The following is a 27,263-nucleotide window of genomic DNA, read 5'->3' as shown; positions in this document are numbered from 1 at the left end:
AAGAGCAATCTATACAACCATACGAATTGCACCCAATAATAACAGGGGGTACATATATGACTTAGTTTCTCGACCGGTTTCGCGGTATTCACCGCTTCCTCAGGAGAGTACAGTCTAAAAAGTAACATGAAAAGCATATAATGAATACAAACAGATCTGCAAATACATGATAGCTTCTTAATATAGTTGCAGCAAAGTCATAATGCATAAAACATTTACATACAAATTGGATACAAAAAGGGCAGGCTCACCCGTTCAGACATTCTCTGTGGGAGTGTATAGTCCCATATAATTCCCCCCGCGGCGAACACAGGGGATAGCGAACAGCCTCTGGTAAGTAAAACAATTGAATCATTGATTTATAGAAATCAATAAACCACAAGGTAAAGAGAAAAAAAAAAAAAAAAGGGAGTGCATTAAAGGGGTACCAGTGACATAGCTCTAGGATTAAAACCAGTGTGCAGGAGCAAAAGTAATAAGGGGGGAGGGAGGGGGGGGGGAAGGGGGAGGAAGAGGAACTGGGGGGAAGGAAATTGGGGGGGGGGGAAAGGGGGGGGGAAGAGACACATACAGTATATGAACAACAAAGAGAGGGAAAGGGGTTCTGCACTTTAGGTGCTCTGAGTGAATGCAAATGGCATTCTTTTCAGCTTTCATCAGCATCTCAGACTTAAAGTGTTGCTAAACCCACAACAGTAAAATCAGTGTGTATATGCAGTAAAGCATGCTTGTTATAATCACTGTGGAACCTAAGGGGTTAATCTTGTTTTGGTTGTTTAGGTTGTTTGATCCCGTCTCCTCTCCTCTGTTATGTTCTAAGTTGGACTTTGCAGTTAATGGGTGAAGCTAGAGCTATGTTTGCTAGTTGTGTTAAACTGCAAGAATCATGTCTCCACAGGTGCAGATAAACCATTTTTTGCATGTTCTGTGCCATTTCCAGGGGTATAAATGGGGGAGCTAAGCCCTAAATCCTGAAACTTAAGTTATATTAACCGCTTGTCGACTGGCTCATGCCGATATACGTCGGCAGAATGGCACGTCAGTCTGCAAAAGCAGGAAAGCGTGCACGAGCGCACACCACGGGTGTGTAGCCCGCGGATCCCGTGGACTCGATGTCCACCATCGGCCCACGATCACAGCGAGGAGAGGCAAAACAGTGAACTGCCGATGTAAACAAGGCATTTCCCTGTTCTGCCTACTAAAATGACAGAGATCTACCGTTCCCTGCCATCGGGAACATTGATCTCTGTCATGTCAGTGGTGGCAGCCCATCCCCCCTACAGTTAGAACACTTAACCCCTTGATCGCCCCATAGTGTTTAACCCCTTCCCTGCCAGTAACATGATCGCTGTATAAATGTCAACGGTTCCAAAATAGTGTCAAAAGTGTCCGATCTGTCCCAAATGTCGCAGTCCCGATAAAAATCGCAGATCACTGTCATTACTAATAATAATAATAAAAAAAAAAATAATAAAAATGCCATAAATCTATCCCCTATTTTGTAGATGCTAAAACTTTTGCACAAACCAATCGAATTACACTTATTAAAGAAAGCTCTATTTGTGGGGAAAAAAAGACGTAAATTTAATTTGGGTACAGCGCCATACGACCGCGCAATTGTCAGTTAAAGCGACGCAGTGCCAAATTGTAAAAAGTGCTCTGGTCAGGAAGGGGGTAAAATTTTCCAGGGCTGAAGTGGTCAAAGACAGACATGCCATTTAAATAAATGCTTAGTAAAAAATTGAATAGCGCATATACTGAAGAATTTCTATCGAGTAATGTCATGTTACTATTTGAAATTCTTGATCCTTCGTGTCAGGGTTCGCAACCTCTCTCCCATATTTTTTGCTGACATAAAAAACAAAATACACAGACAGAGCACATTTTTTACTAACAAACTAAAATATGACAGAAGCTACTATTAAAAACTAAAACAAGCAACAGCTTACCAGTATAAACAGTATGAAGCACATATGTAACAGAAAAATTCAGTGAACCCACTTCAAGCAAAGCAGCCCAAACCACTACAAATTCTGGCTCGTGCATGCTGGTTCACTCATTCCTACTTAAGTTATGACCAGATGCACTACATAACTTGGAAAATCTAAAAAAAGGTTTTATTTAATCTTTCAGATTCTCATTAAAGATAAAGTTGCCAAAGAACAAAGCTTAAAACCATGATGTCAAATAGTTTAACTGAATTCATTAAACTGATATAAATAGTTTTGATTTGTTCTCACTAGCCAAAAGAAGTGAAAAAAAAGAAATTTCACTTTGCATTACTTAGCTGGGTCATGAAACTGAATGCTCTTGTTTCCAAATAGTGTATTTTACTTGTCCAGTGATGTGCTCTTTCCACCATGGCTAAGTTTGTGAAAAGCCCTCATTGTAATGCCATATTCCTTTCTAATACCTTTTATGATGCAAGCTTTCCATACTTGCTGTACTGTGATAATATATAAGCAACAAGAATTGCTCCATTGCTCTCAGTAACATATTGAAGACAGCTGTGGTCACTTGAATTAATGCCAATTAATCTGTTGTGGTTTTTATTTGAGAAGGGGGAAGTTTTCCAAAAGAAAAGGATATTCCCTAATCTTTTCAAATAGTGTTTTTAGATCTTTTAGGATAACAGTAACTAAAAAGAAAGCCAGCTGGGGCTTGAGATTCTTACCATTTTAGGGGAGTATTGTGTGATAATGATAGAGCTCTTGTGCTTGGAATTTGAGATACACATTGGGTCTAAAGTAAAGCTGAGGAATTTTATGCAACAGTATTATGCAAGATCAAATACAAAACATTCACAAGGATTTCCTGTATGACAACACATGTCCCCCGTGGATTCAAGCAGAATTATAAGGCTATGCTTTTGCATACTAGACGAGTTTGCAGTTAAAGTAATATATTAAATAAATAACATACCATGAATTTTAATAGCATTTTATTAAAATGTAGAAATTATGTGAGTAGTATCTCATTAGTTCTCTAATTATAAGATGTAAAAGAAGCTGTGGAATAACAAATGGGAAATGTGGGCATCTAAAAAAAATGTATAGTAATTTTATTTTTTATAAATTGCTACAGTATATAGTTTCTTTATTTATGTATTATAATCAGGATTAAATAATACAATTTGAAATATATTGTTTTTGTTGGTTAAATATAAAATATTATGTTTGAATATTCTGAATTTTCATAAACAGTTATCAGGATGAAATCCTCAGCTCCTTTTACTATATTTTTTAGCTTTGCTGAGCTCACACAGTTTACACACACAGAATGATTTAGAGGTGTGATTTAACCCCTTCCTTCTAGCATAATTTTGCCAAAAAGCAAATTGTCTTGAGTATGCTTTTCAGCTTTGACCTCCATTTTGCAAATGGGTGTCCTGGAATTAGACATAGGCTAAGCACATTAAATAAATGATGGGAAGATATTATCATGTTGTTTACATGTAGAAAAGGCTATTTTAAGGACTATTTGGCTCAAAACCTTCACAGGATATCTATAGCTAGAGGATATCTATTATTCTTGGTCGAAGGGTTATTTTATAGCTGTGGAACTATGGAATACTCTACCATAAAAAAATACTCTTCCCATTTTTTGCAGACAATTTTGTTGTCAGGAAGTATTTTTTAAAATAAGGCAAACGATATGCTTTAATGGGGTTTTAGAACTTTCTTCTAGACCAATATAAGGGGCAAAGGCTTTTTTTTTACAATGTTAAACAAAGAGCATATATGCCTTTTCCCACCTATCCAGCTACGGAAGAACTTAGATATATCGTAAATTAACAAAGGAATCAATAAGATAGAAAAACGTTAGTCTATGTGATTAGGTTGCACAGCCAATACAACAATGAAGTGAAACAAATAAAGTTAGCCGTTAAGAAGTTCATTATGTGTACCTTGGGCCCCCAGATGTTCTAAATTCATGTTCTCCCTTCCCCAGTTTATTTATATAATTGATAAAACTATGGTAACAAATACATTATTGGGAGCTACTTTTACAGGACAGTGATAAACGAATGAGTATTCCCTCTGTATGTGGTTAACAGCAGTCTATATGTGATTGTCAATGTGTCCGTTGTGTAACTCTGCTGATACAGGAATGTCATTTTTTAATAAGGGACTACTTTACTTTCTTGTAAACCAAAAAGTGAAATTACAAAATCATAAAAAAAACTCTTACACGTTTTCTAGATCCCCTAGTTACAGGGGTTAATGTTGTCTCAATAAAATACTTCCATAAGCCCTGAGCATCCTGTCCAATTATAAAAAAAAGTTGATACCTTTCAAGAGAAGGTTCCATAATAGCTTATGTCAAGATAATGTAGCAAGTAATGTTGAATCTAGAGAAGCCTTTAAAAAAAAAAACTTTTACAGTACTTATAACTAAGTTATAACTAAGTTAATTTAAGTGACATACCCAGAATGCTGTTCTGCCCAGACTTAATGCTACCTATGTTTTATGTACAAACACCTTTTCTAACTGTTATATAGAACTTTCAGGGAATTAAAGTGAACAGACCATAACTGATTAAATAAGTAAAATCTTTATGGGTAGCAATGAAGGTAAAAGAGCTTGATGTGGTTCCCCTATCCCAAGAACCTAACTTCATCATTTTTTGTTATGCCATCATTATCTTCATCCTCGTGGTTTTTCATCTCTGCTGCCACATGTGTATGTGAAGCAGCCCTAACTAAATAACAGATACTGACTGAGGTTGCATTTAGTGTTCCTTGCTCATCTTCACCAGTCCAGATTTCGAAAATAGTCTTGAAATGTTGCCCCCTGTTCTGATTGCAAAAGCAAGTGAACCAACTAGTCTACAATGTCAGATGCCCATTTGGAGATTTTGAGCCTTTTGCTTATCAAGTTTTGAAAAGATGACTCATTGCAGTCATGCTCATGTAGTCAACAACCTGACATTGGAGTTAATTTATTAAAGAAGCACAGGCTGTTCAACTAGCTTAATGAATGTGGCATTACTAACCTAAATCTTCCAATTATATGCAAGCAAAAATTATTTTTTTTATGTTCCTTGCACATGGTTGGACATTTTTTGCAATGTGCATTTTCTTATTCCATATTTTCATATTTGTATTGAATCTCAAGAAGAAGCAGAGAAATGTACATACAATGCTTCATCATAGAAGTAATTGTACAATCATCAGATAAAGACACACAGTAAACGTGTTTTTGGTAAGGCATCACAAGGTTAGTAATGAAATACATATGTCAACGGTATAGGCCTCAGTAAGAGCTCATGAGAAATATATTGGTACGAGTACTCGATGTCCAACTGAATTGCACGTGAAGCATTAGTACAAGATTCACATTCAGATTCAGATTCGGAATACTTATTATTGCAAACAGAAATTAAGATCCCGTTACATTCAATGAAGACAAACAGTAACGGAAACAAGACACAATAACAATAAAATTACCAATAACAGCAAATTAATATCAAATAAAACAAAATTAATATTATGCTGTAATAAACCATACCATCCTATTAAAACACTACATAGAATAAATAACACCAAAAATCAGAAATCCAAGGGCCTCAGACATGATGGAATGTGGGCATGGTACTTTGGGGCCGAGTTGTTATAGTGGTTGTAAACCCCTGTATATACCCAGAGAAGTGACTGGCCTCAGGTGATGCACAGAGATGAAAAATCCTCCATTATACCATAAGTTGTACCTGTTTATCTGCCTTTTTCCTCTATATCCATTCAAAGTGTTGAATGTTTACAGCTTGTCTGAGCTTCCAGAAAGCAGGGGGCAGAGAGCTGAAGTTTCACTCTGCTATGCTTAGTGAGGTGAGCTGAGAGCTGATTGAAGGGAAGGGACACTCCCCCTTCTCACAGGAACAGAGTTGAGGCTGTCAATCATAGGCTGTTTGATTCATGTTGATAGCAGAGGAATGAGGCAGCAGAGAGAAATTACACTTAGTGCCCTGAATAGAGACAAGTACACACCATAGTGCCATTTGCTTTGTTGATATTTCGTGTCTGAGGTTTATAACCACTTTAAGTTTTCATTGGTCATGGTCCAGTGGACTTAACCTCAGATATAGGGATATTTTGTGTTAACCAGGCCTTTGCAATACCTTGTTTTGCTGCTGTGAGGACATAGGTTATAGGAGCAAATTGAGATTTAGAGATCCCCTCGGGCTTCTGATTGAAGAGAACTTTGGATGGATTTAGTCTGGGAGCTGGACAAAAAAGAGCATGTAAAATCTGATACACGTGCTGCCAAAAGCATTGGAACAGTGGGTAGGTCCACCAGAGATGAATAAAAGGACCAATATCAGGGAAGTCAAGAAAACAGTGGGCAGAACAGTCGGAAGAAATGTGTGCTAATCTAGTGGGAATCATGTACCACCAAAGCAGCACCCTGTAATTAATTTTAAAAGCAGATGCATTGTGGGAGCATGATTTCATTGGTGGCCCAGATCTGGTCCCAGTGAACTTGTTCTATGGTCAGCTGCAGGTCCGATTCCCATTTGCAGACATAATTTATCAGATTTGGTGTTCGTTTGGCAGTTAAGGTGTTGTAAAGAAGGAAGATGATTCTCACTGAAAGAGGGTCATTTTTACACTTCGATTCAAAGGGTGTGAGAGTCAGGGGGTTTCCACTGAGACACACCATGGAGAAAACATAGAGCTTAACCTGTAATAATAGAATAGCTCAGAGATTGACAAGTGGTGCAAAGTTTGCAAATCAGTGCTGGATTTAAATCCTCTCAAAGACAACAAAGTGTGAAATCAGGTCACCTTTGAGACAATTCAATGCCGAAAGACTCTGGGAGATTGAAGTTCAGGTTTTGTTGCTGATAATAGATAGCAACAGACTATGAGAAGATAGGAAATCCCAGAGTACTTGTGACTTTCCCAAAGATGTAGTGAATGCCGAGTTATGAGACCTGTTAGGCCCTTCCTGTCCAAGGAGGTAGCCATAGTAGGTTTTGAATAGACAAGGGGATGCAATCATGGGCTCCTATCTCGACCCACAGTGGAGTCTCCTGACTTGAATGATATTTGATCAGTTGATCATGTAATGTGCATTTTCACCACATTCACTGAGCTAACCCTATGCAAAGTGAAAATTCAGTTTGCAAAGTGAAAATCCCCTTTGCTATGTGAACATGTGCTACTCCTTCAGTAAATCAACCAGAAATAGAGTAATATGTTGCCATAATTGCTGGCCTTAGCTTTCCTCCTATCTTGGCCTTTTATATGTTATATGGATGAAGAGAGAACTAGAATTATCTGAGGTGTACTGCAGACACTTTATTTACTTGAACATATTTAAATTCAGAAGTTGCTGTTGGGTACATTTTTGTATAGCCCAGGGAAAATTACAGATGCTGGAAAATTCCAAACATCCCACATCTGGAGGGTGTTTGCTTCTTTTGAGGGACATCCTCTATCCCTCTATACTCCTTAATTATTCCTCTTTTGTTTTGATGCACAGACCTTTATAAAATGTACTATTGAAATCAGAGATGTACACTAATCCTTTCATACAACCTACTGAATGATCGCATTTGTTGTTTTGAAAACTCAAATATCAGCGATAAGAAAAAGTAATAATGAAAAATCAGTTGTGGGTTTAACCAATCCTTTATTATATTATAATTCTTTATGGTAAGAATAACTGGGGGTGTGTAAGAGGGGGTTTCTTTGCCTACATACTTTTTGCTGAAATGTGTTCTTCTTTACTGTCTGGTATAGATGCATAGTGGTTTGTTTTAGAAAGTGAAAAGTTAACAAAAATGTCAGCAACCATCTATGAATGCATGGGACACAGCTAGAATAAACAAGCAAGCCTATTTGGGGATGAAATGACTGAACCTGAGTATATATAATGCTAGTATATATCAGGCCTAGTAGCCTGTGAAAGAGAACAAGGCAGTATCTCAGAAAATGTTTTGTAAATGTAAAGGCATGACAAAAGCAGTACAATTCGGTTTCATATAGATTAAGATTAGTAACGCTAAGCTAAACTGGTAGTGTTATTTCAGACAGTATCTTTTCCACTGATGGTCACTGATGGTACCCAGTTAAATATTCAAATGTAGTTTTCACAATTTTATTTTTTGTGAAATGTATTTTTTGAGATAACCAGGCATATTAACTGTACTAGAGGAAAAAGTTATTAGGTACTAATGTTTTCTATATAATTCTAGTACAATTCCCAGGTCTTAGTGCAACATTCAATGTGTACTATGTGTACTATTGCAAGACACATTTTGAATTGTCTGAGATGGACTCAAGAACATGTTATGTGACATATAAAGTGTATCACTGTGCCACATACTGTACATTGTCTATTGTGTGCTTCCATCTAAACTATCAACATGTACTTTGAAACATACAGTGGCCACAGGACTAATTTGTGAACTTCACAATGGTATATAGTGGATCTGCCAGGCTAACATGTCCAGCAGTAAGCCTTTACTATTCTTACAATGAGAAAAATAGAAATGACCCTGAAAGCAGTACGGCGGATGTTTGCCTTCCTTATTGTGCTACACTATAAATGCTATTAAAATGCAGAAAATCCCTACCCAACAGCCACTATCTCATTTTCCCTTTTCACACAGCATATGAAATGTCTGTCTGCTCCTGTGTTAAAAATTTCATAAACAGCTCATTTATTTCATCCCTGGTGACTAGGTGCTGCAAACTGCAGGGATGCTACAGTTGAAGGGAAAGCTTGCCAATTGCATTACACATGTGTTATCCACCAAAAAAAATCCACCATGGGCTTTGTTACTATTAGTTTTGCCTTTGAGCACCGCTCCCTGTTATACTTGCCCATTACATAAAATTTCCACCCAATAACTTTGCCACTTTACTGACTATGGACAACCCAATCCATAAAATATGTAAGAACAATTCTTCAAATTTTGCTCAGAAAAAGCAACTACAGTATAATGAACAGCATAAAACCCCTCCAATTATATCTGAAATATCCAACTTTGATGGTTTACAGCCCATCAATGTGGTTTCCTTACCATTTGGGAAATTTATTTAAGTTATTAAAAAATTCCCTAAAATTCTCAACTGAAACGTTGGCTTCTGTTTTCTCGGCAGAGCTAACTGGCCTGATTTGTCAGAACAGCTTGAAAATGAAGTGCTAACTGTTGGATTTTATTGAAAGGAAACCAAGTGGAACAACATATGTATTTTCTTAAGAAACTAAAAAGCTCATAGTCATGTGATGTTCCTTGGGGTAAATTCTTTGTTATGAATTACAACCTGCTTACTGATGAGTTGTTAATAAAAAGTAGACCTGTTGGTCATTATTTTTTCCACACGGTACACACTTTGAATTTTTTTTAAAGTTTTCATTAATATAATAAGTGTGAATAAATCTGTTTTCAATTTGTGATTGTTTTCTCTGCTTCAAAAAAGGCAGTTCCTTCTTGAACCTAATACTACACTCATATTTGATAGTAGTGAAATTATGAAAAAATGAGGGTAGAATTGTTTAACAAAAATTATATTGTACCATAACTTAGAATCCTGGAGAAAGGTATCCATGACAATTTTTGGCTTAGGAATCCGCCAGCTGCAGTCAAAATCAATAGACCAAGTGGACTAAAGCAAACTGTTGAGTAAAACTAGAAACAGATGGCAGACTAAGGTGGCAAAATAAGCCTTGCAGGATATTTTTTTTCTGCTAGCATCTGGTCACACAAGGAAGTCTGTATCTATTAATCGTGTTCCAAAAAACCTCATTATTGAAAAAATCCGTTAAAAAAAACACATATAGTTACACTATCCTTTTATTGATTTTTCGTGGCTTTTTAGTTCATTATGAATTAACAGAATCATTATTCTGTAGATTTAAACTTTTTTAAAATTAGCACATTAAATATTTAAATTGACTTTATTCTTTGTGCCTTTTTTGCAGGGTACTAAATAAGTATAAATCAATGGTGAAAGGGATAACAATTTTCACCCTTTGTACCACTTTTTTATCAAACCAGGGAACCCGTACTGAGAAAACTATGTAGACTGTCATTGGTCATCTTCTTTTCAGAAATGCTAGATGCCTGGTTGTCTTTTATAATGTGTTGCCAACCTTGAACAGATATGCAGATCAGGATTTCTGGCTTCATGGTGACTTTCTGATTTTCAAGTTTTGGGATAGTAATTTAAAAAGTATTATTGTGCATTCACACTTGTGCATTGTGGCATCACTCACTAAAGCATTAGCAGTGTTGCTGCAATGCATAGAAATGCACCTGTTCAATGTGCCGTGCATTGTGATGCCATTTATTGTGAATGGCACCCCAACACACTATAGAATGGAACCCAATTCACAATGCCTCACAGTCCATCTCAGTGTATATACCATGTTTTTTTTCCATTGTGGTGTGTTGATAGCTCATTCATAAAGAATGGTCTACCCCAACAAAACACACATAAACATTTGTTAATTCTTGTGTGTTAACACTGCAATGGAATGATTACAATTAGAGATGCCAGTGATGGCTGCTACAGAGGGCGATTGCTGCATGAGGGAGCCCAGGCACATCGCAAGAGATGTGGGGAAGGTGTCCTGAGTGCCCGACACTAGCGCACCCCCCAGTTACCAGAGCTCAGTGCTGGAAGTTCCGAGTGCTCTAATAGTCAGTCCGCCCCTGCCCACGGCACACGTGCAAATCTCTCACACAGTTTGAGAATCACTGACCTAAAGGCTTTTAAAATGCTATCTATAGACAGTTTTGGGCACTGCACTTTGTCACATTTTCATGGGCATATTTGGTATTTATTTGCTACTGTGCACACCACAGAGGTTTTCATTGCTGTTCAGCTGTTTCCATATCAAGATAATTACACTCTCCCCACCCCCCAACACTCACCTGGTGCTTTATCTGCATTCCCTGCACTTTTTTGTTTCTTTTAAAACACTGCTTTTCACACAACCCTTTCCTTTTTTCTTTCCCAGACAAACACATTTTTTCAGGATTTACTTTTTTACCTATGGTCTCTATGTCTGCTCCATTATTGGATCAGGTTAGTCCATTTATGTTTTATACGAATAACTGTACAACTTTTGTCTACTCTGCTTTTTTAGTAAATCTTGACACATATAATCATGTTAGAGCATACTTGCTCTCATACAAAAATATTATTACATTATATAACTTGATGTTCATTTTACTAAATTTTGGCAAATCATTGAGACATATACATCTATGTTTACAGCTGATATCTATCAAGCTACATATTGAGACAATAGGACCATTTACCTTCACTTATGCCATGTCTGCCTCCTGGCGTTCCCCCTGGGGGTACCTGTGTCTGTCTTCTCCCCCTCAGCTCCCGTGCCATACTCTGGCTGTACATCTCATCCGCATCCACCCCTGATGAGCGAGCAATGATCTCGCGAAACGTGCGTCGGGTTTTCTGATGCGTGCATTTGTATATACTGCATTCTATAACGTTTGTATCAACTTTAATTATTTTCTTTATTATGTGCAAATCCATTGGCTAAGCTAATATGCTATACTATCCATGTATGTATATTAATTTTAATAAACATTTATACTGCCTTTACTCTTGTTACTCAGTGGCTAACTGTGACCACCTCATTTAAAGTCCTAGGGCGACTTTCTCTTCTTTGTTTATTTGCTCAAAGAAACCTCATTTGTGTGCACTAAAATAAACCTACAGTTTTTTATTTTTACTGAAAATATGAGTTTGATAAATTGTTGCACTAATATTGTGTGGCATAAAAAATAGCAACTACCACCATTAATTATCCAGGCCTAAAATATGCATTTTGATATGTGTGCAAAAAAGTGGGAAAAAAAAACTGGCTGTGAAAGGGTTAAAGAGACTATATTTGATGGTGCCTTCCTGCCACAGAGCTGCCATCTGAGCAATTCCCCTGGTACAACTGTTAAGTAGTTTTCCTGAGGTGCAAAGCCTGGTTTTGGATTTTAAGATTTTAAGAGCACCATTTAAACTTTGTTGCAGGGATGTGTTGGCAAATAAATCAGCACTGGGATATTAATATGTATCTATTGTCAAAATGTAAAATCATATATTCATTTCCACATTGTATTTCAATTATTTCTAGCCTACGCCTATTGCTCTGAATAAGCCTGTGATTTGTAAACTTACTTTGTGAAGATCCCCACACATTTACTTCCTTGAATATTGTGACGTCAATTTACTATGTCCTGTGAGTAGGCACTGCTGTGTCAGACATTTCACAGAGCCTGCCTTCTGAACTACAGAGGTGCTGAGAGGAGGAGTTTCAGGAGTCAGTAAAGGAATCACTGCTTGCAGGGAGCAAGGTACCATGGGATATGTAGTCCTTAGAAACTGAAAGTAAAACAGTAGAGGAGAAGCTGCAAAGCATACAGGGAATCAAGGGAGATGTGGACAGAGATGGCTGGCAGACAGGCAGGACTCATGGCATGAAAAGAGATTTTTCAGGCAAGCTTTTTTTGGATTGTCAATAATAACTATTGTTTGTATATTACAATGCTGCTGTTTTAAAATGAAAGCTTGTGCTGTGACCATAAATCTCATTTAATTACACCAGTTCAATTGTAGGTATGTATAACGATGGAAAAGTCCTATGCAACAATATTGGCAGAGTATGCACCATTTGAAGGAAACTTGTCCTGAGGAAGTTTAAAGCGGAATTCCACCCAAAAGTGGGACTTCCGCTTTAAGCACTCCTCGCCACCTGACATGCCACGATTGGCATGTCATTTTTTTGGGGGGGGGGTGTACCTTCTTTTTAGTGGGACTTCCTGTCTCACTTCCTCCTTCCTCTTCTTGGACACCTAAGCGACTCCTCCTCTCGCCCTAGGCGACCCCTCCCTGCCAGCGTGACCGGCCGTGAAGCCGTAAGCTGTCACGGCCGGGTGCACACACTTGAAATGATGGCGCCGAGGAGAGGAGGGGGAGAGGAGCGAGGCTCCAGGTGCCCGCATCGCTGGACCGTGGGACAGGTAAGTGTCTGTTTATTAAAAGTCAGCAGCTATACTATTTGTAGCTGCTGACTTTTAATAAACTAAAAAAACAGGTCTAAGGGTGTCCATTGCTAACATCTCCTTATAAAAATGCTATTTGCCTTACTGCCATACCTATTCAGTGGCTTCAATACTTTCTTCAATACTTTTTTCAAAACAAGAATACAGGTCAGGAGTTCTGTCTTTAAACTTACTTTACTGGCTGCATGCGTGTTCTGGATAACTAAGAAAATCAGAGATTGTTAGACAACTAACATGCTTCAAAAAAGGTCAGTGATGGCAGTCTGTCATATTTGCTTCATTACAGGTTTTTTTAGGTGTGTCTCCAGTCATATTTTATTATTTGCTTATAAATACGGTATTGCTGTGTATGCAGTCATTAAATGCTTCTTGATCTCTCCCCTTTATACACCCTAGTTTTTGCAGATTGATCCTGCCAGTTCTTTCCAATACTGTACATGTGATTCCTTGCATCTCCCCAATATGATGTGGCAATATATGATATGAGATATGCTCACATGACTGCACGAAAAACACCATAAAAATTATTTGGCTGCCATTGCTGATGTATTTCCTTCAATAGACTGATGTGCCCTGCTGTCACGTCAATCTATTGGCTTCAATACTTTACTGATGCAGAACAAGTATGCAGACAGAAAATTCAGATTTAAAATATTACACAATACTGTTAAAAGGTTGTGCAATTTAGTGGAAGTTATGTATAAAACTAAAAGAAAGATACAATATAGGTTTTGTTTTCCTACAACAAACAACCCAGATCAACTAACTATTCTTCAAAAACAAAACAAGCAATTAAATGTTATGGGCAGCACCTCTGATTTCCTTTCCTCTAGTTATCATGTGTCCATGCTACTAAGTGATTGCCATCATACAGCCAATGGTACATTCCATGAGAGCTACCTGAAAGGTAATGTGGTTGAAGTAGGCTCCATAAACATATGCTTTTTATGCATTGTTCCTTTTCTAGAGGATTACTGGTAGCATCTACTTAACTGTTTGTAAAGGTGGCCACAAACACTACAATTTGATTAAAAAATGCCTGTGTAGCCATGCCCAATAGGGGTTGCTGAATATTGTGGTTCACCCGTCACCATGCAGACCCTGGCATCCATCTCTCAGACACTCGGAGACATAGAACAGTCCATAAGCTTTGTTTTTTGTTTTTTTTGTTTTATTGAGGGCATTGAACTTGTATGGGAAAAGGAAATTATGAGATGCCCAGAAAGATTCAGTGTAAGTTGTTTGGGACTTCTATATACACTCCTGTATATACACTCCAGTCTTACTTAAAGCGGAGTTCCACCCAAAAATGGAACTTCCACTGATCAGATTCCTCCCCCCCTCCGGTGACACATTTGGCACCTTTCAGGGGGGAGCAGATACCTGTCTAATCCAGGTATTTGCTCCCACTTCCATGCATAGATCTGCGGTGATCTACACCATGTACGGCTCCTCCTCCGTCCCCCCCGCTGTCTTCTGGCAGACACACAGCTCCCAAAAGACAGCAGGGACCAGTGAGGATGTGCAGTACGACTCGCGCATGCGTAGTAGGGAACCAGGCTGTGAAACCGCAAGGCTTCACTTCCTGATTCCCTTACCGAAGATGGCGAGGGACACCTTTGAGCTGAGGGACAGATCGGCTTCGGGTGAGGACATCGCGGGCGCCCTGGACAGGTAAGTGTCCATATTTTTCTTTCAATAGTTTTTATTATTTTTCAAACGTTTCATAGAAATACAATGTGCACATTGTATATTGATATATATTAAGCATATAAATAAGTACAGATATAGTATAATAAACTTCTTATAGTCCAGCTATCAGAAACTTTGGATCTGTCATAATCGTATCTGGGAGTACTTAGAGTTGTCTATTACCTGAGAGCTCCACCCTCGGGGACCCCATTGGGAACTCAATTGTCACCCGAGGGGGGAACAACTCCTATGAACAAAATCCAATATAAGCAGAATAGATAACAGGAACCAGTAACAAGGGGAATTGTTAACATCTATAGGTACTTCTAGCAGTTTGTTGCTTGTCAGAAAAAAAAAATAACAGGTTATTAAGGCTTTCGAGAAATGTCTCCGCCCCAGCCCATGTCTCCCACAGCTTCCACCTTGTCCCTTCTTTATTTAAGAGGCCTACGCTGGAGGCCATCAGTTTTTCAAAATTATAATGGAGATTCATCGTGTCAAGAGTGTGTTCTATGGTTGGGGGTTTGTCAGATTTCCACAACCTTGCTATGCACAGTCTCGCTGCAAGCAAGATGTGAGTCAGGACATGTCTGTATTTCGGGAGAACAGAATCAATATTTAGGTTCAGTATCGCCAAGGTCAGGAGAAGGGAGTAGGTCTTGGTGCGAAATGTCTGTCAGTATGAGAAAAATTGTATGCCAGTAGTTCTGTAATCGTGGGCAAGACCAAAATATGTGGAGTATGTCACCCTTGGCTGAGTTGCAACGCCAGCATTGGTCACTCGTGGAGGAGTTGAATTTGGCAAGCTTTGAGGGAGTAAGTGTCCATATTTTAAAAGTCAGCAGCTGTAGTATTTGTAGCTGCTGACTTAGGCTTAGAAAAATTTAGGTGGAACTCTGATTTAAGACCTCTTTCCCTTACTCCTCCAGCACTTCACTTGCTGCAGACCATTACTCCTCTAGCACTTCACTTGCTGCAAATTCACAGGCCAGCTAGCACCACATGGTTGAGCCTGACACTAACTCAGCCAGGCCTCAGTGAATTGCCTTTTGCATGCAGAGGCCCCAAACCCCTATGATGTAGAAATAGTTCAGGTGCTAACTGTCCTCTATCCAGCTACTGATCCCAGATAGCTCTCTTCAGGCCCTGCCAGCCAGCCTGGCTGCAATGACCTCTTTCCACTGCCCTTCCGACAGTCCACTCTTTTGGTTCTGCACCCATCTCAAACTGCAATCTCCCAGTTCTCTCAGGCGTGACTCCCCAGTCCTCCCGATTGTGCTTCACTCACCAGCCCTCCTGGCTACGACCAGTTGTTTTCCCTGGGGTCTCTTAGCATTGTTCTCTACCGCTGTCCTCTCCTTGCTCTCTCATGTGCCTCACTCCAGGATCTCTTCTCTCCTCCTGGGTGCATGAATCCAAGCCCTGGCCCAAAGTCACCCCCCCTCTTCCACCCGACAACTTCTCCCCAGCTGGGCTGACCCTGGGTACTTGAGGAGGCCTGCCCCCTGCCAATCCAAGTTGGGGATATTGGTCAAGGCTCCTTGAAATGCCCCAAGCAGCTCCATCTCTCCTCTCCTCCTCTCTTTCTAGCACCTTCTAGAAAGAAGAGGAAGGTGACAGTGATGCTACCTGTGAGTCACCCAGCCTCACGCTGAGCCACTCCCAGCCCAGGATGAAAAAAACAAAACAGGCCTAGCCACCAGCTAGGCCTACCTACATTTTCCTACCCTACCCTATAGAAAAATCTTCACCCTACCTAACTAGAGGGTGCTACACCTGTACAATCAACAACCTGTACAATCAAATTTCAATTTGCAAAAACAATGTATTATGAGGTAAAACCTATACAATCACTGGTTGCCAAAAGACATTGCTTAGTAATTACGAGTGTGCCATATAACACAGATTTAAATCATTTTAATATTAGGCAGCAGCTTTTGACAGATCAGTGTCATAGGTGGCATAGTGGAAGGGATGATTTACTAAAGCTGGAGAGTGCAAAATCTGGTGCAGCTGTGCATGGTAGCCAATCAGAGTCTACCTTCAGTTTGTTCAATTTGACAATAAAACCAGGAAGCTGATTGGTTTCTATGCAGAGTTGCACCAGATTTTGCACTCTCCAGTTTTAGTAAATCAACCGCATAGTCTCTCTCACCTTTTTTGTTTGTTTCTACTTTTAAAATATTAAAAAGGAATAGTGCAGAATCTAGAAGTGGTTATTAAATCTATTGCTAGAACCAAAGGCTTAGGTTATTTATTTACAAACAGTAAAGACATTGGCAATAGGCACTGCATTTTTAAAGAGATACTAAAGTCTCCTTTTTAAAAAAAAAATAACTAACAGGCTATACTCACCTGCTCTGTGCAGTCGTTTTGCACAGAGCAGCCCAGATCCTCCTCTTCTCAGATCCCTCTTCGGTGCTCCTTGCCCCTCCCTCCTGTTTAGTGCCCCCACAGCAAGCAGCTTGCTATGGGGCACCCGAGCCGAGCCTCAGCTCCGTGTATCCATTCAGACACAGAGCCTTGGCCCCGCGCCACCCCCCCTCTCTCCTCATTGGCTCACTGACTTTGATTGACAGCAGTGGGAGCCAATGGCGCTTCGCTGCTGTCTCAGCCAATGAAGAGGGAGAGTCCCGGACATCCAAGTCTCTCGAGCAACATCGCTGGTTAGAGAAGGGACTCAGGTATGTATTAAAGGGGCTGAGGGGGGCTTCTGCCCACAGAAGGCTTTTTATCTTAATGCATAGGACGCATTAAGATGAAAAACCTTCTGCCTTTACAACCACTTTACAGTAAGAAAAAAAATTTAGTTAAAGTGGTTGTTAACAATCACTTTGTAAAACAACCCATTCAGTTTGAAATAGAAATGAAAGGCAAAACATTTGTGTAAAAATTAAAAAAAAAACATTATCAATACCTTGTTTTCCCTTTTTTGATCACTTCAGCTGCATAAGAGCAGGAGAGGAGAAGCAGCAGCACACTGAACTTTCCAGTGAAAGGCTGTGCAGCAGGGGTATGTCAGGACAAGTATGATCATTGGAGGAGAGTACACTGAGTTATCAGCAGAGGTAGAGAACTGACCATGGTGTGTTCTCATGCTTAGTGTGATCAGCGTTTAATAGGAACGCAGAGGGGCTGACAGGAACACCAGGGATTTCACACAAAGGAAGCAATACAAAGAGAGCAGGATACTTCTTCATTCAAGTGCATGGTACAGCAGGCACATAGCAGGAATATGAAATGTTAGGGTAACAAATGCTTTAACCTTATTCAACAAAACATTCTTTTTTCAAATAACGTTTTTTATTAAACATATATTCAGGTAAGTAGAAAAGACAATGACACTGTATTGTACAAAATTCACTGTGCCAGCGATAAAAACTGACAGGCAACCAACATCAATAAACAATTAGTCAAGTAGATAAGGCTTATATCAGGTTCCATATAAAGTTCAACAGCCAACTGGTAGGTATCCACATAGACCTTAGCATTGTCTAGTAAAAAAAAAAAGAAAAATAATACAGTAGAGAAAAGAGAGAAAGAGAAGGGAGGGAAGGGAGGGGAAAGGAGGGGGAGGCTCAATCATTGGCTCAAGGCGGATCTTCTCGTCTATGCCATTCTTCCCAGACCTTATCATGTGCCTCCAGTCTATCTTGTAATCTAGCAGTCATTTTTTCCATCAGTTCTATGTCTTGTATTCTGGTGTATAGGTCTGATTGAGTAGGCGGGTCCCGTCGTTTACAATAGAGGGCTATAAGGCATCTTGCGGCTGTCAGGACATGTCTAAGCAGTTTCTTGGAATGCTTAGCTATCTGCAGGCCAGAGACTCCAAGAAGGAATGATTTCGGGGTTCTAGGGACCTGCACACCTAACAGGCTAGTTAATAAAAGCTGTGTTTCCGTCCAAAAAGGTACTATCCTAGGACATGTCCAATAAATGTGGTACAAGGTTCCCTTATCTCCCTTACACTGCCAGCATCTATCTGAGCTGGAAGGGTAGATGGCTTGGAGAACATCCGGTGTCATATACCAAAAAAAAATAATTTTATAGGCGTTCTCTTTGTATAGTGTACAAAAGGAACTCTTAGCCGCCTGTGACCAAATCGTCTGCCACGTCGTTTCTGGTATTTCCTCTCCCAATGTTCTTTCCCATCAAAGCATGTATGCATGCTTACCCTGCGTGGTGAAGCAGTATGAATTTAGCACCCGGTATATGTCTGAGATTAAGCCTCAACGTGCCGAACCCTCCAAGATCAAGCTCTCAAATGTAGTTGGAGCTGAAAATTGTAAGTTCGGGGCGATCGATTGGGCATAGTGTCTGATCTGCCAATACCCATAGAACACCTGATGGGGTAATTCAAATTTCTGTTGGAGTTCTGTGAATGAGAGCATTCTACGTGTACAAGGATGTACTAGGTGACCAAAGTGAAATAAATTCCTTGTCGCCCAAGGGATAGACATCTGATGTGTAAGGCCTGCGGGCATTCTGGGGTTGTAAAGAAAGGACGTGAGAAGCGATCTCTCCGAACCCAGCTTATGTATTCTGGATAATTTACACCAGAGAGATCTAGGATGAAGCATGGGGCCCAGAAGCCGGGCCGGGTCCGCCTCCACATTTGCATTCCAGAGCATACTATTTGGGTGTATGGGAGCCGACCAAATTTTTTCAATTTCTGTCCATCTGTTGTAGGACCGTTGGGGAAACCAGGAGGCCAGGGCACGTAGCTGGGCAGCTTGGTAATACTTGTTTAAGTCGGGAAACGCCAGTCCCCCCTTTGGAGCGCGCCGCTGTTAATACTGATTGAGATACTCTATGCCTCCCATAATTCCAGACAAATCTCACCAAGTCTGCCTGAAGTTTCCTCATATCCGCCTGTGGAATCGGGATAGGAAGTGTCTGGAAGAGGTACAGGAGTTTGGGAAGGATGGTCATCTTTACGGAGACCACCCTCCCCAAAAGAGAAATGTGATGGGCCTTCCATTTTTGTAGCAAATCCCTATGGACCTAAAGAGGGGAGGGAAGTTGGCTCTATATAAGGTGGTGTAGGAAGGGGTGATCTGCACTCCCAAATATTTCAGGGCTGTAGTCTTCCAGTGATAGGGGAAGCATTGCTGTAGATGCTAGGTCTCTGCTGGAGGAATATTGATAGGTAAGGCCTCTGATTTAGCTGCGTTTATTTTATAGCCAGAAAGGGAGCGATAAAGGTCGATCTCAGCATGTAGATTGGGAAGTGATATCCTAGGCTGGGTCAGGGTAAGTATAATGTCATCAGCAAACAATGCTAATTTAAATTCCCTTCCCCGCACCGGGACCCCGTGTATGTTTGGATTTCTACGAACGGACGCCGCCAGAGGCTCCACACATAAAGCAAATAATAATGGCAAAAGTGGACACCCCTGACGGGTCCCGTTCACAATCGAAAAGGCTGATGATAACTTGCACACAGTGAAGGATCTTTGTCAGGTTTGGGGATTAACGTAAGGAGTGACCTCTGCATGTCCGAGGGAATAGGGGTCTGCTGGAGAAAGGCATTAATCAACCTACATAGATGGGGTAGGAGGATCGGGAGAAAAGTCTTATAATATTTGTAGGGGAGGCCGTCTGGACCAGGGGATTTATGTGATGGCAAGTTTTTGATGGTAGCTGTCAGTTCTTCCACCGATATCGGGGCATTGAGGGAAAGTAAGTCTGACGCCTGAAGTTTAGGAATTCCACTTTCCTCCAGATATTTTTGCAAGCGATCAGCTAGATCAGGAGGGAGAGGGTCCTGTGGAACTTCAGGGTCGTTATATAGGGCCGTATAAAATTCCCCAAAGGCCCGAGCTATTTCTTGGGGGTGTGATAGGAGTGTATCTCCTCTATCTTTTATTTGGTGGGGGGTGGCCGTGTGGGAACGCTCTGACAGTTTGCGCGCTAATAGTGAATGGGCTTTGTTGCCTTTGTCGTAATAAGTTTGTTTCAATCTAAGGAGCGCCTTCTCTACATGACCTATTGCTAAATCTCGGAGGGTACTCCTTAGGCAGACAATTTTTTTAAGAAGAGGTATGGATGGTGAAGTTTGTAGTTGGAGTTCTAGGGTTCTGAGGTTTCTCTCAGCTTGGAGTTTAGAAGCTTTCGCATCTTTCTTCATGGCTGAGGAAATTGCTATACACTCTGAGGACCGCCTTATGGGCCTCCCAAAGGGAGAGGGAGATATCTGAGGTGTCATTTTCAAGAAAATAATTCTGCAATGTTGTCTCCAGTTCTAATTTAGATGGGACAGAGATAGGCAGGATCTGAGCGTCCTTAGTGGCACAAAGGGTTGCATTGTTAACAAAAAAGTAATCTATACGGGAGTGCATGTGGTGGGGGGCGGAATAAAATGTGTATTGTCTATCTCCCGGGTGCGGGGCCCACCATATATCGAAAAGGGCATGACGTCTGGTGAGTTGGCGAAATAGCTGTGAGTCCCGAGCAGCTCGGGTTTGTGGGTCTGTGGGGTTCAGTACATGGCGGTCTAGACCAACCGAGTGAGATAAATAAGTCTCCTCCAATGATCAAATATTCATTGGGGGATTTAAACAGCCGCGCGAGTACTTTGTTTAGGAAGTGTATTTGTCGGGTATTAGGAGCATACAGAGTGCAAATAGTGACCTCCTGAGTTTGCCACTGGCCTTGCAGGATAATGTAATGCCCTCGCGGGTCCACAAAAGACTCAGAACATTTGAATGGGGAGCCCCTTTTAAATAGTATAGCCACTCCAGCTCGCTTGCGGGGGCTAAATGCCTGGTATACCTGAGGGTAGTGTCTGGATGCAAAAGTGAAGGCGTCTCCCTTATTAAAATGCGTTTCCTGTAGCAGCACAACGTCTGCCCCAGAGTGCCTGAGCTCCCTCAGCGCAAGATGCCTTTTTTTAATTGAGTTCAGGCCATTGACATTGAGTGACATCATCTTAACTATGATCGTGGGTGTGTGTGAGCTCATCGTTACTTAGCTTATCCAGCCGCGAGTGTGCCCCGACATCCAGGAAAGAAGGGGACCCATGTGTAGGATACGTCCAGGTGGTCATCCAGAACCAATGACGAGCCAGGGAGGGGGAGGGGGTGGGCGGGAGAGAGGTGGGGGGAGAGAAGAAAAGAAAAAAGACATTAGTTAGAGACATAACAAACAAAAGTAAACATTGTAATGAAATCCCAAGCAGTGCGAACCGCCCGGAATCTATTGAGTTCCAGTAGGTCCCCCCGATCAGAGCCCACAAAAAGGACCCGGGCCGGGGGGACATAGAGAACCATGTGAACAAATATAACAGTGTTCAAAAACCTTAATTAGGTAAAAAATAAGGGGAACTTTAGTAAGGTAAACCTATAGGGGGACTAGTGATCAGAGAAACTACCACTGTCAAGTCTCCAGTAGGGGGTGCCTGATGGACAACACAAAGTAACAGGTTTTAGGCCTAAGGGGGAGTGTGAATATAGCTGATGAGTGGATCAGGAGAAATTAGTATGGCAGTCAACCATTCCTAGGCTTAGTAGACCCTCGGGGAAAGTCCCTGTCTCTGGGATGTTTCGTTGGAGGAGTCTTCTGCCAGACCGATGGGGGTGGCGTTGGTATTTCCACTAAGTCCCAATCTTGAAGACGGGGAACAGGGATCTCCAGAATGCTGCAGAAGTTGTCCAGGTCCTCAGGAAAGCGCAACACTGCTGATTTTCCTTGTCGGCGAGCTGTTAGGTTGAAAGGAAAACCCCATCGGTAGATTATGTTGTTTTCTTGTAGTGAAGTGAGTAGGGCTTGGAGGAGTCTACGTTTCTGCAGAGTTATCCAAGAAAGATCAGGGTATATCTGAATTTGCGTATTTTCATAAACAACCTGCTTGGTGATGCGAGCTTTTCGCATAATGTCTTCCTTTAAGGGGAAGGAGTGGACTCTGCATATAACATCGCGTGGTCTGGAGACAGGTCCCTTAGGACGCAGGGCACGATGGGCACGATCCATCTCTATGGGTTTATCGGGGGGTCCCCCAAGAGGTTGTTGAATAAAGATTGCAGGGTTTCGTGAAGATCCTCCGGGCCCTCTGGTTTCGGTAGGCCCCTGACACGAATGTTGTTTCTGCTCCCCCTATTACCCAAATCTTCAATATGGCGCTGCATGTTCCGGAGCATTAGATGATGTTCAGCTCCCTGTAATTGGGTACGATGCGCGGCCAGTTTGGTCTCCTGAATTTCCTCTTCCGCCATCTCCACTCTCTCAGATAGATGTTTAAGGTTGGCATGAATTACTTGGATTTCCGCCCGACAAGCGGATTTGACTTCCTCAATAAGAAGTTGGTGGGGATGGCTTGAAGACAAGCCTGCCATGGGGGGACCTGCTGCAGTCATGGATCATCCTCCCTATGTTGTTGAGAATACTGCAAAGGAGAGGGTTCTCGCCAAGGAGCAGGGGGGGCTCGGATTGCAGCGCCCCCCCAGGGCTGCATGTGGGGATCCTGCGGCTCACCGCCCCTCAGTAAAGGATAGGGATGAGCAAACACTAGTCCATCCCTATGAGTCATATTCGGAGAGCTGGTCACTTGAGCATAGGACATTACCTGGCCTGTACCCCTCTCTGTGGGTTTGGGGATACCATGTCGAGGCTGTCTCTGTGGCTGGGGCACGTCCGGAGCACAGTGATGCGCCTGCTGGTGGGTACTGTCCCCAATTTGCCTTGCTGACAGGGGTCCCGAGGCCTGGGCACACTCCGGGTCTGGTAATGGTAGGAAGTCTCCTGAATGCAGTGAGGAGGTAGGGGATATCGTTCCTCCCGCAGAGAGCATCGGGTCTGAGGCCGTGCGCAGCAGCCGTGGGAAGGCCTCAGAGCACTGTGTGTAGGTGGCTGCAGTGAGGCCTTGTGCAGCGTCCCGGGAGTCATGCTGTAGCCCATCCTGGGGTATATAGGACGGAGATGGACTCACCCCGCTTGGATCCTGATATTGCGATCCGCTTATCCCCTGATCCGGCACCGATGTGTCCTGCGGTAACAGCAGCGGTGGAGAGCTCGGCGGCAGCGGCGACCTCTTGGAGGAGGCGGATGACATCAGCGCCATCTTGTCCATCCCGTCGTCGGAGATGGAGGGGGGTTTAAAGTACCCCCGGAGGGTCGCAGAGGATCCAGAGGGTGGCTCGGATGATCCCCTGGGTTTGGAGGATCGGGTTCTCCTATTTCCACCCATATACAGGTGCTTAAAGTCCCCTTAATAGGCCGTTAAGCTGCAGGCAGATGGAGAGCTACAGGTTCAGGCTTCCATACAGGGCAGCTTCCGGTCACGCCCCAACAAAACATTCTTAAAAGAAAACTGTAATGGTTTTGGGTCACTGTTACTTTATTTTTTATTGACTTTTAAATATGTTTAAGCTGATATTTAATATCTGTTTTTTTGCTCCTTATAAAAAATATTTATTTTTACAAAGCCACTAAACATTTCCTGAAGTGGACTCTACACTAGAATGCTAGGTCTGCTTATCACATACTGCAACTCCCCTCCATTTAAAATGGCATCATTATTCCTGTAAAAAAAAAAAAACTCTGTGAGAAAAAAGTTTAAAAAATAGACTCACATTACTTCTGGCTTCCACACTGGAGATGGGGGTATGACAATCCTTCTGGCAAGATCCTGGTAATTCTAATGCCCCATACACACAATAAGATTCTCTGAAACAAATGTTGGATGTGAGCTTGTTGGCTGAAAGTCCGACCGTGTGTATGCTCCATCGAACATTTGTTGTCGGAATTTCCGCCAACAAATGTTGGCTAGCAGGTTCTCAAATTTTCCGCCAACAAAACTTCGGAATTTCCGATCGTGTGTGCACAAGTCCGATGCACAAAAGTTCACGCATGCTCGGAATCAAGCTGAGGGAGCCGCACTGGCTATTGAACTTCCTTTTTCTCTGCTTGTCTTACGTCTTGTACATCACCACGTTCCAGAGTTCGTAATTGTTGCAAGACAAGTTGGAGCCAACAACCTTCGAACAGAATTCCACGGTTTTGTTGTCGGAAAGTCTGATCGTGTGTATGTGGCATAATAGTCCAAATCTCATGAGAAGATGCTTCAGCCTGATATTTGAGAATCTTCATCCAAGATTTTGGATCCTCAGTATTTCCAGGATCTTGCCAGGACTGTGATGTCAACCTTGACCAGTCATACAATAGAGAAGTATTTTTATCAGCTTCAGAGTTGTATTAGATTGTCAATTTCTCTTCCAAGCAATATAATGATGTAAACAAACAGGCCCTGGAATGCTTGTCAAAGGTAATGGTGAGGTATTGTTTTCTGCTTCAAAGTTTCAATAGTTTGTCAGCTTTTTTTGGCCATTAACACACTATATGCATCTAACCAGCTTACCTAAAAAAATTTGTACTACCTAACAAGAGCCACAATATCTCAACCACCCTTTCTCACTCAATACTTAAAGAGAAACTGCAGTCTGCGTACATAATTTGTAATAAAAACATCTTTGCCATTCTGAAGCTTCCCTCCAACCACTTTGCATATTATTTTATACATACTTTGATTCTGTACTTGCCAAATATGCTGCAGAAATCTCCTTCCACTGAGTCTGGCTGCAACCATTTTAACTGTGGACAGCTGAAGCTGCTGCCTGTTCACTTCCTGAATTTACAAAGACACACAGAGGCAGACCTCCAGCTCTGCAGCCATGCAGCTCTCATTGGCCCTCGTATGACTCATCCCTTCCTGGCAAACTCTCACGAAAGTTAGAGAGAGCTGTACATGATGTCATAAGCCTAGGCTTTTTAGCAGACAAGAAACAGGAAGTGGACTGTAGAAGGTATTTACTGGCAGAAAAAAAATGTTTTACTATCCAAAGTTAAAACAACTAGGGCAGAAGATTTAATAGATGGAAAGATGAAAAAATTACAGAAGCTCCGCTTTAATGTTAGCCTGTACCTGTATGTGCTGGGATTTAATATGCAGAGCGATCCTGTGCATTTCACCTCTGTTGATTGGTTGCTGCACAAGGGGAGAACACTGTTTCCTGGGTCAAAGGGACTGCTAGGGATTATAAGGAGACCCATCGATATAATAAAATATCAAAAAATTCCATAAAACGTATAAATAGCAATGATGTATGTCAAGGGTTATCCATAATCATCTCCCTCCTACCGAAGAGCCATTTAAATGAGTGCACACAGCAAATGACCCTGAAAAATACCATTCTAGCCAAAATGTAAGAGTTCATGTTCTTCAACAGTGACAGAATTCATTAAGTTTTGTGAAGAGCTGGTTATTATGCATGATTTGCTATTCAAAAGTATAAGCATGTTTGCTCGCAAATCCATGAAAATAAAATGGATAAAATAAATACAAATATAAAGGGTATATGGGAGATGGAAAATGCAGATAGAGGTAATAAGATATACTTTAGAAAACAAAACAAAGAAAATAAATAAAAGAAAAAAAAAACACTGATGCACTCAGTATAAACAGTGTACGAGAAAGCAGCACTCTTCCATCTGAATACTAGACCAAAAACTTATAATAAAAAAAAGGTGCACTATCCCTTTAAACCTCAACCATAAATCAGTAATCAAAGCAGCTCTCAGCCAGTAGAAGCGATGAGTTCACTGATAGCTCCACTCAATGCGTTTCATTGTAACCAATGTCATCAGGGGACTGGAGAAGAATCTTCGGTCCTATGGTGATGTTGGTTATGATGAAACACATTGGGCAGAGCTAGCTGGCACATCATCACATCTGGTCGCCCAGAGCGGCGGCGTTTTTCATTCTGCCTCATATAATTTGGTGTCACTACACTATTTGGCTTCCTTGTGTCTTCATGTTTTTATGGTGCTGTGTGATGATTAAGACTAGGATGTGTGTTTGTTCTGTTGGTCCTATGATTGGCATGGACATGGCAAGTGGAGGCACCCTGGATTCCTACTGTACAAGCTCTATTGACCTCCTGTAATTCAGAGGTGTCGTGGGGAATTAGAGTGTTGGCACTCAGGAATCAATTTGGAATACATAGAAGAACAGCACCTCTGTCAGACATTCAACCTGCACTTTATATTTGTGGAGTCATTGGAGCACAGTACTTTTAGAAACATTTTTGCCGCACTTTATATTTTTTACTTTTTGAACTGATTTTTCACTTTGTTGCACATATATTGATTTGCACAAGTTTTATGGCATGATGTTTTGATTGATGGTTGAAATTTAAAGGGATAACACACCTTTTTTAGTATAGCTTATATTTTACTTGTTAGTAGTAAACACTAAAATCAAAGCAATGATGCTCAAATAACATCATGCTTGACATACTTAAGTATACATGCAAAAGTCATGTCATGGGTTCTCCCTCATTTACTTGGTGCATGGGCATCATGCCAAAGTTCCTTTTCCTCCTCAACATTCCTCTGTTATTCAGCACCTCATGGTAATTTGTCTGCACACATTTACCTATCTTCTACTTTTACCCCTAGTTAAAATATGTGGCAGAATACATTTTAGGTTTCATCCTCAGTACCTGGTTCTTTCAACCTGAATGTTTAGTCATCTGCA

The sequence above is a fragment of the Aquarana catesbeiana genome, linkage group LG04 (assembly GCF_042186555.1).
Source record: "Aquarana catesbeiana isolate 2022-GZ linkage group LG04, ASM4218655v1, whole genome shotgun sequence".
In the NCBI taxonomy this organism is placed as follows: domain Eukaryota; kingdom Metazoa; phylum Chordata; class Amphibia; order Anura; family Ranidae; genus Aquarana; species Aquarana catesbeiana.
This window is presented reverse-complemented; position numbering follows the sequence as displayed.